Source organism: Apium graveolens, unplaced genomic scaffold (assembly GCF_009905375.1).
Source record: "Apium graveolens cultivar Ventura unplaced genomic scaffold, ASM990537v1 ctg2915, whole genome shotgun sequence".
NCBI lineage: Eukaryota > Viridiplantae > Streptophyta > Magnoliopsida > Apiales > Apiaceae > Apium > Apium graveolens.
Genome location: NW_027417849.1, coordinates 40,034 through 54,135, shown reverse-complemented (window position 1 = coordinate 54,135; position 14,102 = coordinate 40,034). Strand labels below are relative to the sequence as shown.

Here is a 14,102-nt window from a genome sequence, read left to right as displayed (position 1 = left end):
CTGGGTTTATATATCACCAAGATTACAAAGTAATGAGACATGATAATAAAACAAAAACTATCTAGTCTATTACAATGCTACTTCATTACTCTATTTCAGCATCTTTGAATATTTTTATAATAGAATAGAAATGGCAATGCTTCTTTGTTCTCGAAAACCCAGTTGAATAGGCTACCACATTCCATTTGCATCCACTCGACGCATGTGACTGTGTTGTCACTGTCAACAGATATTTGAATTCTTTATCCGTCGGGTTTATGATCATCCGTCGAGTTATCGATCATCCGTCGGGTTGTTGATCATCTGTCGAATTCATTGTTGCTTATCTGTTGGGTAGCAATCATGCACTTGACTTCATTTCACTTATGCAGAATTATAGGACATCATTTATGTACAATTAATCAACCTATTCTTCATATCTAACTAAAGTCAACATGACTTAAGTACTACTACATATTCTAAACAATGTGTATGCAGAAATGTGCTACAGACTTTTTGTTACATAAGCTACTCACTCGATGGATAATAAGTCATCATCCATCGGGACTATATTGAGTCATCCGTCGGGACTATATTGAGTCATCCGTCGGGACTATAAACCTTATCCGTCGAGTGCTACATAATTTCACTAAGTAAAATCTACCAAGGTGTTTTGTTCATGAAATCATCAAGTAGAGAACATATACACAACAAAGTGTTTGTATGAGATACATGATTTAAGATTGGATTTAGAGGTTAGGCTGTCAATTTAAAGGGTTACTAGTTTTGTGAATTTCAAATTTTAATTTTAATGATCCAATTGTACGAATGTTAATTTTGTTAGTTTTGAAGGGTTCGTGAAAAAAATCCATTTATAGACACTATATCTTAACTATTATAATGTATTATTTTTTTATATAAAATTATAAATTTGACTATTATGGCATTTTTTTGTCACATATATAAAAATAACGGTAATTATTAAGTAAATTCAAAAACGGTTTAGATGGAGGCACTACTAGAATTCTTATTATAGATACCGGTACTTGGACATCCGTTGTTCACACGACCAATGTTAAAAGGGTATATCGATATCGATACAATTTATAGTGATGTTAAAGCTCACATCACACCCTTAGTCGATAGATTCTCACTTTCAGCACATTATAAATATACATATATGAATTTATAAAAGTAAGTAATAAACAAAGTATATATAAGATTAAGTCGAATGCATAGCTATAGTTTGTGTATAATATTGGACCAAAATAAAAAATATATACTTCAATGCATATACTTTGTCTTAAAAATGCATAAATGGATAGTTGATACTATATTTAGCACTAAAATAGCTATAGCTATCCTCACCCTATTATTATATAATTACGAATGAAATATATATATTTTTTATTTTAAATGAAATTTGGAAAAGAGCTACAAAACTTCACTAAATTTGGAAAGATATTAGTGTAAAATAGAACCAGTATTCGACTTAAAAGGCATATTTTAGCACAAAAATATACTTTTTGATCTCATATTATAACAATAGATGTAGTCATTTTAGCCTTTAGCACTTGACTTAAGTACCAATTTTTTCTAAAATAATTACTTCAAGATTTATTAATATAATAGAGTTTAAATATTTTCTATCTACAGGTAAACTTCGATAAATTAATACACCCGGGATCATAAAAAAATATTATTTAATGAAAATTATTAATCAATAAAATAATTAATAATTTTATTAATTTATCGATATACATCATTTTTAATTTCTTTTAAACATATTACAAATATATATGCCAAAAATGTTATTAATTATCATGATGCAATGAATACCGAAAATGTTATTTATTATTGTGGCGAAAATAAAGAAGTGACATAATTGTTGAATATGAACAAACAATTAATACTGTTATAAAAAAATGGAAAGAAGATAAAAAAGGAAGATTATAAGATTATTGTAACCACTCTAAATGATGTCCTTAAAACAACAATATTGCTTATTTTCTGTAGGTCTAGAGTACGCCAAGCTCCCTAAAAAGGATACAAGTACATGGACAAATAAATTTCATAAGAAAGTAAGTTTACATTATAGTCTTATTTTTAAAATATAGTTTAAAAAAATATATAACTTTAATATAAGACAAAATTATTAATTTATATATTTTATGCGACTTATATATTTTAATAAAAATTATTAACTTATGAAATAAGAGAATTATTAATTTATATTAACGATCTGGGTCGGGATTATAAAAAAATATTACTTAATCGAGGTTATTAATTTATTAAGTATTATCTTATTGAAGTTTAAGTATACTGGACTCAGACCCGGGGAAAACTTTTGGACTAGGGCAGGAAAACTTTTGGGCTAATGCCGCCCAAATTTTCTTACAACCACACTCAATCGACTCTCTCTGACTCAAAATACCGTAACTCAATCGTCTTTCACTTTCAGCACTTCCACTCTCGTTCGCTCTCTACCCTCTCTTTCTGGCTAATCTCTCCCGTTAATCTCTCTTAGAACCGCCGTCACTTTCTCTTGACACAACTTGGGATCTCTAGTACGTAATAAGGATTTTGGATTTCTAATTATGGCTCAATTGATATACATGTCAAGTTAGGAAATTGAGGCTCAATTGATTTGTTTATGTTTATGTTACCTGAAACCTCTTATAATTTTTTTAATTTCAGGTATTCATCTAATTAGGGATTTGCATTTCAAGGCTTTGATTTAAGGTGATTTCAATTTCAGGGTTTTGTTTTGATGTTTATGTTCTTAATTTTTATGCTTATTTGGTTTATTTTCTACGAAATAAAAGAAGCTCGCTCTACCTGCCTTTATTATTATTCCTACTCGTGTGTTGTGTCAAGAAGTATTGATCATATTTTTAAGTTTGATTTTGTTTTATCTGGAAATTTGTGTTGGAGTTTAAGAAATGGGTGGATTGTTTCATACTCGTGAGTTTTGTCGACGTGTTTTGACTAATTATTTTATAGTTATGTTTAAATTTGCGGAACTGAACCAATTTGCGGAAATATAGCTGATTGTTATGTTGGTTATGATTGTAGGATTATAATGAGGTGATGTTCAGTGCGGCTTAAATTGGTTCAGTTCACGACGAACACAGAATTTGGAGTTGATACCATTTTTAGTGTTGTTCTGTTTGGCTTTATTGAATTAAAAAATTTATCATGTGTCGGATTTTAATTTTTGATTGTGGTATTGTGGACAGAAAATAGGGTTGGCAGGTATTGAATTTAGCCGTGCTTCAAACAGAGATTGATTATGATTATAAAGTTGTTAACTTGTTTAAAGGAGAACAGCTAACTCCTGGTAATATTTCTTTTATATTTTTAACGGTAGTGCAATAATTCTTATCCGGGTAGTAAATAAATCTAACTGAATCTAGTCTATAACTCGAGTCCAAGTTTTTCTTATCCAATTGATTTGAGCCTATGTACCTGATTAAAGTCAAACTCGAGTTGTTTGAAAATGTTATAAATCTGGAGTTTATCTCACATTTAAAACTAGGTTTTGTGTTTAGAAGATGAGATGAATAGGGGTGGAAATAACTCAATTTGTTCCATCAGAGAACAAATATTTAAATTATAGGACATCCACTCCTGCTTCCACAATCTGATGTTCTTTGTGCAGGGAACCACTGAGTTTATACTCGCGAACTGTGTTAATTTGGATCTACAAGTACCAAGTAAGTTGATGTTTTTATGTTTTGATTAGTTATGTCTTTGTTTCATATTTTAAAATACAAGCATGTATTTGAAATGCCTGCTTAATTTATCTTTAATATTATAGAAAATAGAGAAGTCCTTTAAACTACTGAAATGCTAGGTACATTTACATCACTCCTTGTATCTTGATGATTTAAATTTATTATCCTGAGTTTTTTTACTAGTTTATGATGGATTACAAGACTAACTGTGATTTTATATGATTGTTTGCAGTTAGATGTGCAAATTGTATACCTAGAAAAGATTGGTTTGTAGTTGGAGCCGATAACAAAATGATTCACGTATACAACTATAACAAATATGATAAGATTAAAGAATTTGAAAAAAACACAGACTACATCAGGTAATTGAATCTCCATCCAAACCTTCCATATGTTTTGTCAGCGTCTGATGACAAGCTCATCATGCTCCAGGACTGGGAGAAAGGCTTGGAATGCACTCAATTGTTTTGGCAAGATAAAACATATTTACACTTATTATTTTTTTTGGATGATTGACTTGTAGATTTTTTAATTTACTGCTAGGTTTTTCTTGACAACACAAGAGAGTCGTTCTTTTTCCTATATTAGATTCTTTTGTGTTTTCCTCATCGCTGTTTAGCCGTTCTTTTAGCAAATTTTATATCCCGAGACTTTTTTAGAAATATGAATGCATTATAGTGTCATTTTACAAGAATGTATATGGGATTAAACAACTCCTTAGTGGGCCCTGTATTACGATCCGATAATATTAGAGTGTCCTCCTTTTATACAAGGGCATTATTATGTATTACACCGTAAATTGAAGCATTTTCCAAATTTGCCAGAAGATTCTATTCGTGAGATACGTCATTCGTCGGAATATATTTTGAGCATAATAATAATTCTTCTTTGGTGCAGATTTACTCAGTTTGAAATGTCTCTGTCAATAACTTGAAGTGCCTTAGAGGAAAATTGGTCCACAATGGGCAAATATGCATATTGTTTCACAGGTTTGTCTTGTGGATTTAAACTTTACTGCTGAGACCTTTTCCTAAGATGTTTTACAAAACTTTATGAAGTCCTTTAAATTAATTCATGTGCATGAGGTTGGCCATTATTTTTCCCATCAATATTGCAATAATTATTCTTATTGCTTACCTATTATTAAAAGTTTCTTACCTGTAAAGAAACCATCTGTTTATATCACTAAAATGAAAATAGTAAGTTGCTCACACTACAAGAAAAATGGCTAAATATGATCGAAATTTTCCAGTCATATTTAATCAAATTTGACCTCTAGCGGTCGTATTTAGTTAAATATGACCGAAATGTGTCGGTCTTTTTTAGACTGGTCAAATTTAGTGAAATCAGTCAAATTTAATTAAATCCGACCGACTAAATATGACCGCTCAAATATGACCAACTAAATTTGACCGCCTAAAATTGACTTCAATCGGTCATTTTTATATTTTGACCTTTGACTTCAAAATTTTTGTAAAAATTGAATTTCCCGCCTCTAGTCACAAAATACCACGACCAACGGTCAAATTTATAAATTTGTCCGACTTATCACCAGTCAATTTTATAAATTTGACTAGGTTATTTTTTGGTCTAAATTGTAAATATGACTCCGTTTGTGTTAGCCGAATTAATAAAAATGACTGATTTCGATCAAATTTAAAAGGCAAATATGACTAATATTAGTCAAATATAATTATTACATGAAATATTGGTATGCTAAATGTGACGAAAAACGGCCAAATTTAACATACAATTATTTTAAAAAAACCGGCCCTGTGAACCGGTATATCCATAACCAGTATATACGATCCACAATCTCCGAAAATAAACAAAAACTCAAGTAATATAAAGATAAGTTTAAATTGTGCCATCCAAATAACTTCCTTAAAACATCCAAAAGGTTATACATGCCAATATATTGTAAAAAGTTTGACATCTAATAGCTCAACAAGTTAAGCTAGGCTGGGAAATTGATTATTCAATCCCAAAAAGTTAACCCAAAAGGAGACATAACACATAAGTTTATGTCCCAAAAAGTTAGCTACCAAGGAGAAATTAGTTGTTATATCCCAAAATAATTATCTAAGAGATGATAATAGTAGATATTAGAAGTTCATTCGATGGCAAAGTCAACCTACTAGTACTAGTTAGAGCAGGGAGTGTCACGCTAATGGAGGGAGTAATTCTCAGCATCCTGATCTTCATCATCTTCATCGTTGTCTTGGAAGTGGCTGTCATATAAAGAAGCCTTTTCAATTCTAATACCCTACAATACAACATATAATCTGTATCAACTATCTATAGAAATTGCAATTTAGATTCACATGCGGTAAACAAACTAAGATAACCAAAATATGAGAAGTTCCAGGAACCCAGGTCAAACCCCATCTTTAAACATTTTACTTTGTACATATCAAGCATTTCTTGATTTAAACTACAAACTTGCACAATTTATATTTAGGCATTAGTCCTAAATATATGAAGTAACACATGGGACACATTATAAGAGAACATAACATATTATTTTCTTCTCTCTGGATTATACCCAGGGTAAATGAACCTGGAAATACGAAAATCGTCATACTTCCAATAAATAAAAGGTCCATTATTTCTAGAAAGTGTAGAAGTAACTTCTTTAAAATCCAGTAGAAAACAGCTCAATTAAAACTATTTATCTTCAACATCATTAAATTCCTAACGTCTTAATATTCAAAGAGATAAGTAGTTTCCGCTTTAGCTTTCTATTCTGTTCTGCTAATATTGTTGTTATATGCTTGTAATTTTAACTATTTTAGAACCTTAATAAGTATGTGGATGGGAATTTAGACGATGTAGAGCATTAACTAGTAGGTCGCATGAGGTGGTTATGAATAGCTATGGATGCTGTCCTGTTTTACAATGAAGTCACTAAATAAAAATTATAAGTTTAATTAGTTGAAGGAGATGTCATAGTAAATTTAGTTATGTCTATGTAAGTCTACATGATATTCTATTAAAGAATAAATGGTATTCATCCACGCCCTCTTTGTATTCTTCCGTTAAATACTTCAAATCATCGTACCAATTACGACCAACCCAACTACGAGCGTATGTCATTTACAAATTATACATACGTGATGTGAGTTGAATTCAAATTACAATAAATGTGAATAGATCATAAATAATCAATTTAAATTAAACAAATTGATAAACTGACAACCATGATAATTTACATTAATATTCACCATAAAAGTTCAATTAATTATAATCATGGTTCACAACTAATAATAACACTAATTTCATCAACAAATTAAGAATTTCCAAAAATACATATGCATGTGTATAACCAAATAATAGTTCCATACTATATTAAGAAAGTAAAATTAATTAAATGCAAAAGTTAAGGAATGAAACTTACTTGATGATTGATTAGATCTCATGAAAAATGAGGACAAAGGGTGGAGTTATGGTGGACAAAGGGTGGAGTTATGGTGGAAGAAGAAGGCAAAATGAGAGGAGAAAGTTTAGTAAAGAAAGGAAATTTTAAAAAATAAGCAGAAGGTATCAGATCTGAAATGGTTTAATTTGACCGAGGGCGGTCATAATTATAAATCTGACCGTGTGCAGTCATATTTGTATATTCGACCGAAGCAACGGAAGGCAGTCAAATTTAGTACATTATTAAAATATATCTAAAAAATAGTAAACAACAAAATTGACCGGTGACAGTCAAACTTAATATGACCGACTTCAGTCAATTTGGTTCCTGATAATATCTCTTAGTTTTGGCGGGAATTTTGGCGCCATTTTTTTTATGACCAAGCCTAAATATGACCGGCCTCAGTCATATTTGTGCCGCTCAATTTTGGTTAGCATGGCGGGAAATTTCCCTCTATTTTTTTGGCAATGTTAAAAACTAAATATGACTGATTAAATGTGACCGATAATAAAATTGACTTTCATCGGTCATATTTAATCCTTGACCAGGTTTAGAATGCTGGGTTGACATTAAATTTGATCGCCGACATTGAAATTTAAGTCTGACCAATTATATATGTAAGTTGACCATAAATATGACCACCGTCGGTAAAATTTAGCCGCAGTCATATTTATTCTGTCAAATTTACCCTTTTTTTCTTGTAGTGTAAAATGATCCCACAAACTTTAAATCATTATTACAAACAATGTTTGAATTGGTTAACACTTGTTTGATTCTTCTTTATTAATCATGTTTTGTGATTCTTTTCTATTTTTATCAAGTTCTACTATATATATGTGTGTGTGTATATATATATGCTGATATGATAAAGTAAAATATTTTTAGTATTGACGTGATAAAGTGTTTTTCCTCTTGCACACGTACTTGCACTTGAGTCAATTTATCATTGTTTTTATTGCTACATTAAACAATTCTTGATCAGCCTAAGTTCTGATAAATAGTTGAATTCTTAAAGTTAGATATTGGTTGAGTATGAATTTGGTTTTTGTTCTTTTTAAGGTTTGTTATTTTGAGCAATTTTTTTTACTGTCAGCCAAGAGTATACATGGTTTTGTAGTTACTCCTGTTGTGCAAATGCTGCAATTTACAATTGATTTTGTTTCTAATTTGTTAAACATTTATGTTGTTTGTTATAAAGTAAATTTCACTTAATGGAGATTATATGTTTTAGTGCAAGGTACTAGAATCAACAATGTGAATTGAACGACTGATTTCAAAGCAATAAAGATGAAGACGAAGATGAAGATGCTGACCAGTAGAGTTATTTTTCTATAGACTGAAAATATAGTGTCATCTAATGAACGGTCAAATTTAGTCGGTCAAATTTATTCGGTCAAAAATGAACGGTCAAATTTAGTCGGTCATATTTAACTAAAGATGACCGATTTTGCTGAATCTGACAAGCCTAAAAAGGCCCACATAATTCGTTCATATTAAATCAAAAATAACCACGGGCAGTCATATTTAGTTAAATATGACTGAAATTTTTCGGTCATATTTAGCCGTTTTTCTTGTAGTGCTTAGAGTATTGTGATAAAGGGAAATTGTTAATCGTTCCGGGAACATCGAATGGGAATCTAGTTAGGGTTTTTGATTTTGGATTGTAGATTCGGAGCGTGAGGACATTCAGGCTAGGAAAGGGAAGGGTGTACTGTGTGGCAGTAGTTCAACCTTTGTAAAATAGGAAAGCGAATCGAGGCAAGTAACTCTGCCTACTTGTATAAGTTATGCATGGAAAAGATATTGATGATGCCATGATAGAGTATTCATCTTTTATAACACTTGTGATAACCTGATATTGATTCGTGAACCCTGATATTGATTTTTGTACCATACCTGTTATTGGTTCCTCAAAACACCCTGATAATGTTCTTGTAACGAATTGATTTGATTATTGTTTAAACCATTACTCGAAACCTGTTGATTCATACCCCTATTACCCATTGATTCCTTTGGATACTTTGAATTCTTGTTAACCTTGTAAGAACCTTTGTGAACACCCTTGCGTATTGTTTTGAACAACTTATATCTTTCCTTTGTATACCTTATTTCGTAATAATTTCTAAGACTGATCTGATTCCCTAACTTATGATCCTTATTGTCATTTGATCTTGACCATATAATTTGTATTTGATTGTCTTGATTCATTTTATTTCTTTGAATCCCTGAAATTGAACTTAAGAATGATTTTTGACTTGAAAGAGTCCGAATGATTTCATATTCTTGGTAATGATAAAATTAATTTAGTAAAACCTTTATTTTCCAACACAAGGTTTTCCAAATGAATTCCTGATGGATTGTATTGAGACGTAAAAGACTAGTGGGACTAGTCCAGTCATATAAGAGACTAGCTAGACTAGTCCAATTTAAGGCTAAAATTATGCCATAGGTACCTTAACGACTAGATGGAGGTCGGTACGGGCTGATCACCCGTATTATTATTTTTGAAAGTTAAAGTAGTCCAATCAAGGGTTCCCTATCAATTTATAAAAGATATTGAATACATTGCTTTAAGAAATTGATTCTGTGAAAATGAAATGGTTTATAATGATTCGAAATGAGTTGATTGTGTTATTGTTTAGCATACAGCTTTGAGAACCCTGATTCTTATTTTGATATTTTTATCAATTATATAATTGATTCCCAGAGTTCAATAATTTCTCGCTCTCCATTTGAAAGATCCTTGAGATCCTAATGATTTGTGATGAATGTCGGCTTTCTCCTTATCTTGAACCTTGATTCTTGAAAGCCCAACTATCTCTTCATAAACCTTCCCTAGCCCAAAGATAGAAATCTGCCACCTAGAGATTTTCATTAGAATGCCTTAAAATTAATTGTGAATAGATATTAATTATTGCATCATAGAAATGTCATTTAGTTAGTTGTTGAGTTTTATACACATATATTATGTTTTGTTCTAACCATGGCAGTTAAGCAAGAGGATGGCCAGACTTAGGCGCACTTCTCGTAAGAGTGTACCTGGTGGACCCTACCATGTTGTAGGCTTCCAGATGCCAGAGCAGGCAGTACAGGTTGTGTGTGAGCAAGCACTTAGTCGGAAAGTTTATAAAGATTCGATGGGTTATCTGTCGGTTCCAATTCAGAATCAATTGGGTAAATTAAATATTATTTTGGGTTGTAATATATATTATCTGGTTGGTAGTTGTAATCTTGTCTCAAACTTAATCATGTTTGATCCTGTTATTAGTTTATCGGGGTTTATGCTTAATTATTCTTAGTATTAAGGTGTGTGGGTCCTCATTTCGTAACCCCGAGATTGAGGGCATCACACCTTGGCATGTTCATGCATAGACAATAGCGATCTTGGTTGCTCTTTATTATTCACATGATCACGCGAATGTGACTAAGCATGATCATGCATGCACTTAAGCATGATCATTGATTTAGACATGCTCATTCACCATATGAAATAATGAAATGTTAATATTTTGGACATCTAGCACGACCATGCACACAAGCCATTGGCATGATCACACACTAGAGTAGCATGCTTGTGCAATTGATTAACATGCTCATGCAACATAACTACATCAACAGTTAATAAGTCAAGAATCACGACATTTCATTCTTATATATAGGTGAGTATATGTTTCATTTTTTTATATTGTGAAATTATTAGTTAGTGTCATTGAGGATATTCACCCATTTAAGTGTGGGGATGTGTTTAAGTTGTGTTATACTGTGATATATAAAAATCAAAACATATTGAAGACTTTAAATGTAAAAAAAATCTAGCTTTGTAAAATAGAACTAATAGAATTAGTGCCTACGACATCACCCCTTTAACATCAGTTAAAAATGTCACCGATGTTAAAAGCAGTTTTAACATCGGTCGCTTCAAAACCGATGTTAAAAATGTTGTAAGACATCAGTATCTTAACCAACCGATGTCTATAATCATTTTTTAAAAAAATAAAAAAGTCCCCCTTCTTTCTTTCCCTCGTTAATACACCAGAAAATCCCCCCCTCTACCAAAAATTTTATTCTCAGTTTCCCCCATTAACCAAAACCCTTCCCCCCTTTCTCTCTTATTCACTCTTCTCTCTCTCTCTCTCTCTCATTCTCTCTTCTCTGTCACTGCCTTGTCTCTCTTCTCTCTTCTCTCTTATCTCTCATATCTCACTTTCTATCTTCTCACTCACTCTCTCTTACCTAGAATCCCTATTTTGTACAACCCTATTTATATAAATTTAACTCGATTAATTTATAAATCGAGCTCGATTGGTGCTGAAGAGCCTTGAAAGAAGTCTGGACTCCTCGATTAGTGTGAGAAAAGTAGGTTTCTTTTGAATTTATTTTCAAATTTTATGTTTCGATTTTAATCGAGTTTGTTTACAGGTCGGTCTTTGGAGCTTTGTTAATCTTGAAGTTGGGTTTGCTCGATTAGGTAAGATTTCACTAAAATTGTTACTTTAATATATGCATATGTATATATCAGTTGGGTTGGCTTCCGCCTTTCTGTTTATTCCTCTGTGTTCTTGTTTAATTTAGGATTTTTTTGTTTTTCAAGTATAATTGTAGCAAATGTTTAATCGTATAAACATATGTATATATTAAATGAAACATTTAATATATATGTGCAAAATCATCTATTAAAGTTTTAATCGTTTAATGTATATGTGTAAACATGTGTTATATACGAATGCTTCTACTTCTCCATGGAATGTATGTGATTGTGTTTATTGGGCTGCTCATCTGTGTTTAAATTTAGTTGTGTTGTGTGCTTGTTTAATTATGTGTCTTACAAGCATTACATTTGAACATTTCATTTAATGTTACCATTTTGTATATATGAATGCACTTCTACTTTAAACATTTCACTTAATGCACATATATATATTTATATATATCAGTTGCTTTTGGATGTATATTGTTACATTTAATTATTCATGTTCTATCTGCATGTTCTATCAGTTGCATATATTTGTACTAATATTTTGTTGCACTTTATATTAAAGGATTGAAATGGCAGCTAAGAAGCAGAAAAAGTCCATAAATAGTAGTGAATCTAAAACAGCCGATGAAGCCAATGAGTTTCCTCTACAAATCAAAGTAGCAGAACAATGCGATCAGTCTGAAGGACCAAAATAAACACCAAATGAAGCAGCTGACTCTGTACCAATAGCTAAGGAGCAGAAAAAGCCAAATAGAAGTAGGGAATCTAGATAGCAGAAGATGCCAGTGGTCAGTCTGAAGGACCAAAAGAAATACCAAATGAAACAAAAACTCAACCAGCAACCAGTATTAAAACTTCAAAGTAGAGATATGGATCTGCGCGAGGTATTTTAATAATGTACAAAGTAGTGATCAAGAAAGCTCAGGAAATGAAAAATAATGTCAGATGAAATATGTATGGAGAGCCTGAAGGAGATACTAGACACAACTTTCAGTCCTACATTGAGATGCTAGCTAGAACTATGATTCCAATTGATATTGCAAGCTCGCCTAAGGTGGATCAGAAATTAAAATCCAACTTATGGTCTGATATTGAGGTAAAATTTTACATGTTCTTAGGAAAATGTATAATTGTTGTTATATCTGTTTTTAAGTGTTTTCATAGTACATTCAAAATTCCTCCCGAATGTGAGGCTTTGGTGCTAAAGTCGGCAGGAGTGAAGTGGAGGCAATTCAAAACTATGTTGACTTCCGACTATGTTATGCCGTTTGTTGGACAAAAGAAAAAGCTTAGGAAACCTCTAAAGATATCTTTTTTAATAGGACTTCAAAAAATATTGTGTTTAGTATATAACTTAAATAGTGTACAATTTAGATAAAAGACTTTGAAGTACTAGTTGTCATTTATAAAACTACAATAAAACTAAAAACATTATTATTTTTGTGATCAGAATTTAGCATATGACATATTAATAAATTTAAGCACATCAAACATAGTTAATTAGTTATAAATTTATGAAGATTATAAACTTATAAATTTTTAAATATTATAAATTTGTAAACAGACACTTCGGAGAAGATAGGATATAAAAAAATGCCACTAGTTTTTATTTAATTTTCTTGAGGTGTAAGTGAAAATAGTTTTTCGCTATAGCCATCGCGTAAGGATAAGAGCGAGCGGGTGAAAAAGCGGAAATATCCACACTGCATGTCGAGGAAAGGGTATATTAATTTACAAGAAGATGAAGTAAGAAACTATCAATGTTGCATTTTTTGTTTGTTTTTCATGGATTTTAAATATTTCTATATTTTAAACAGATAAAAGCAGAGAGGTTGCAGTCTGGGGAGAAGGAAGATAGGGCAATTTTTTGGTTGAAGGGCCGTAAGAAAAAAGATGGGGTATATGACGAAGAAGTGGAAGAAATAAATACCAAAATTGTAAGTAAAATACTTTAGTAGACTTTACAAGAAGGTAAGCAAATAATTTTTCTTTTTTGTTTTCTTATTTTGTGTTGACATGATGCCTTGCTGGAGAAGAAGGAAAATGGAGAATTTCAACCACTAGGTGGTGTAGATGTGTAGAGCAAACCCTGGAAACTCTTCAGCATTTAGGACGAGTTCGTGGCATTGAAGGGTTCGTCACCCCAACATTGTTTTTCGATTTGCCTATAGAGAAATAAATAAGAATTACAAAGGCTAATTTGATGGACCGTGATCGACGGAGGGATGATGAGATGAAGACATTAAAGAAGGAATTTATGGCACATAGTCAAGCTCTAAAGACTCAATTTTCTCCAAATTTATCTGAGAAAGCAGCATCATGTCATGGAATCCTTGATGAAGGTGTAAAACCAACTGTTGCGAAGGAATTATTAGAGGCTGAAGATGACAATGAATGCATTTATTTTGACAAAGATCCATCTGACCCAAAGGTAAGAAGCATGTAGTATTAATATGTGATAGTGCACACAATACATGTTTACGAAAATTAT

General features: G+C 31.5%; 2 long non-coding RNA genes across 4 annotated transcripts; both read left to right on the top strand.

Moving 5' to 3' along the window:
- Nucleotides 1-2,443: 2,443 nt before the first annotated feature.
- On the top strand, nt 2,444-8,493 carry LOC141700794 (uncharacterized). Of its 3 annotated transcripts, none has more exons than XR_012566518.1 (6): nt 2,444-2,546; nt 2,677-3,319; nt 3,641-3,695; nt 3,949-4,078; nt 4,614-4,705; nt 8,366-8,493. It is a non-coding gene; the product is annotated as an uncharacterized LOC141700794 (long non-coding RNA). The 3 variants fall into 3 exon arrangements; XR_012566519.1 differs by having other exon boundaries at nt 2,494-2,546; nt 2,677-2,721; nt 3,055-3,695; XR_012566517.1 differs by having other exon boundaries at nt 2,677-3,695.
- Nucleotides 8,494-10,173: 1,680 nt separating this feature from the next.
- Nucleotides 10,174-12,623, top strand: LOC141700790 (uncharacterized). Its single transcript, XR_012566516.1, has 3 exons — nt 10,174-10,308; nt 11,554-11,602; nt 12,174-12,623. It is a non-coding gene; the product is annotated as an uncharacterized LOC141700790 (long non-coding RNA).
- The last annotated feature ends 1,479 nt before the right edge of the window (nt 12,624-14,102 follow it).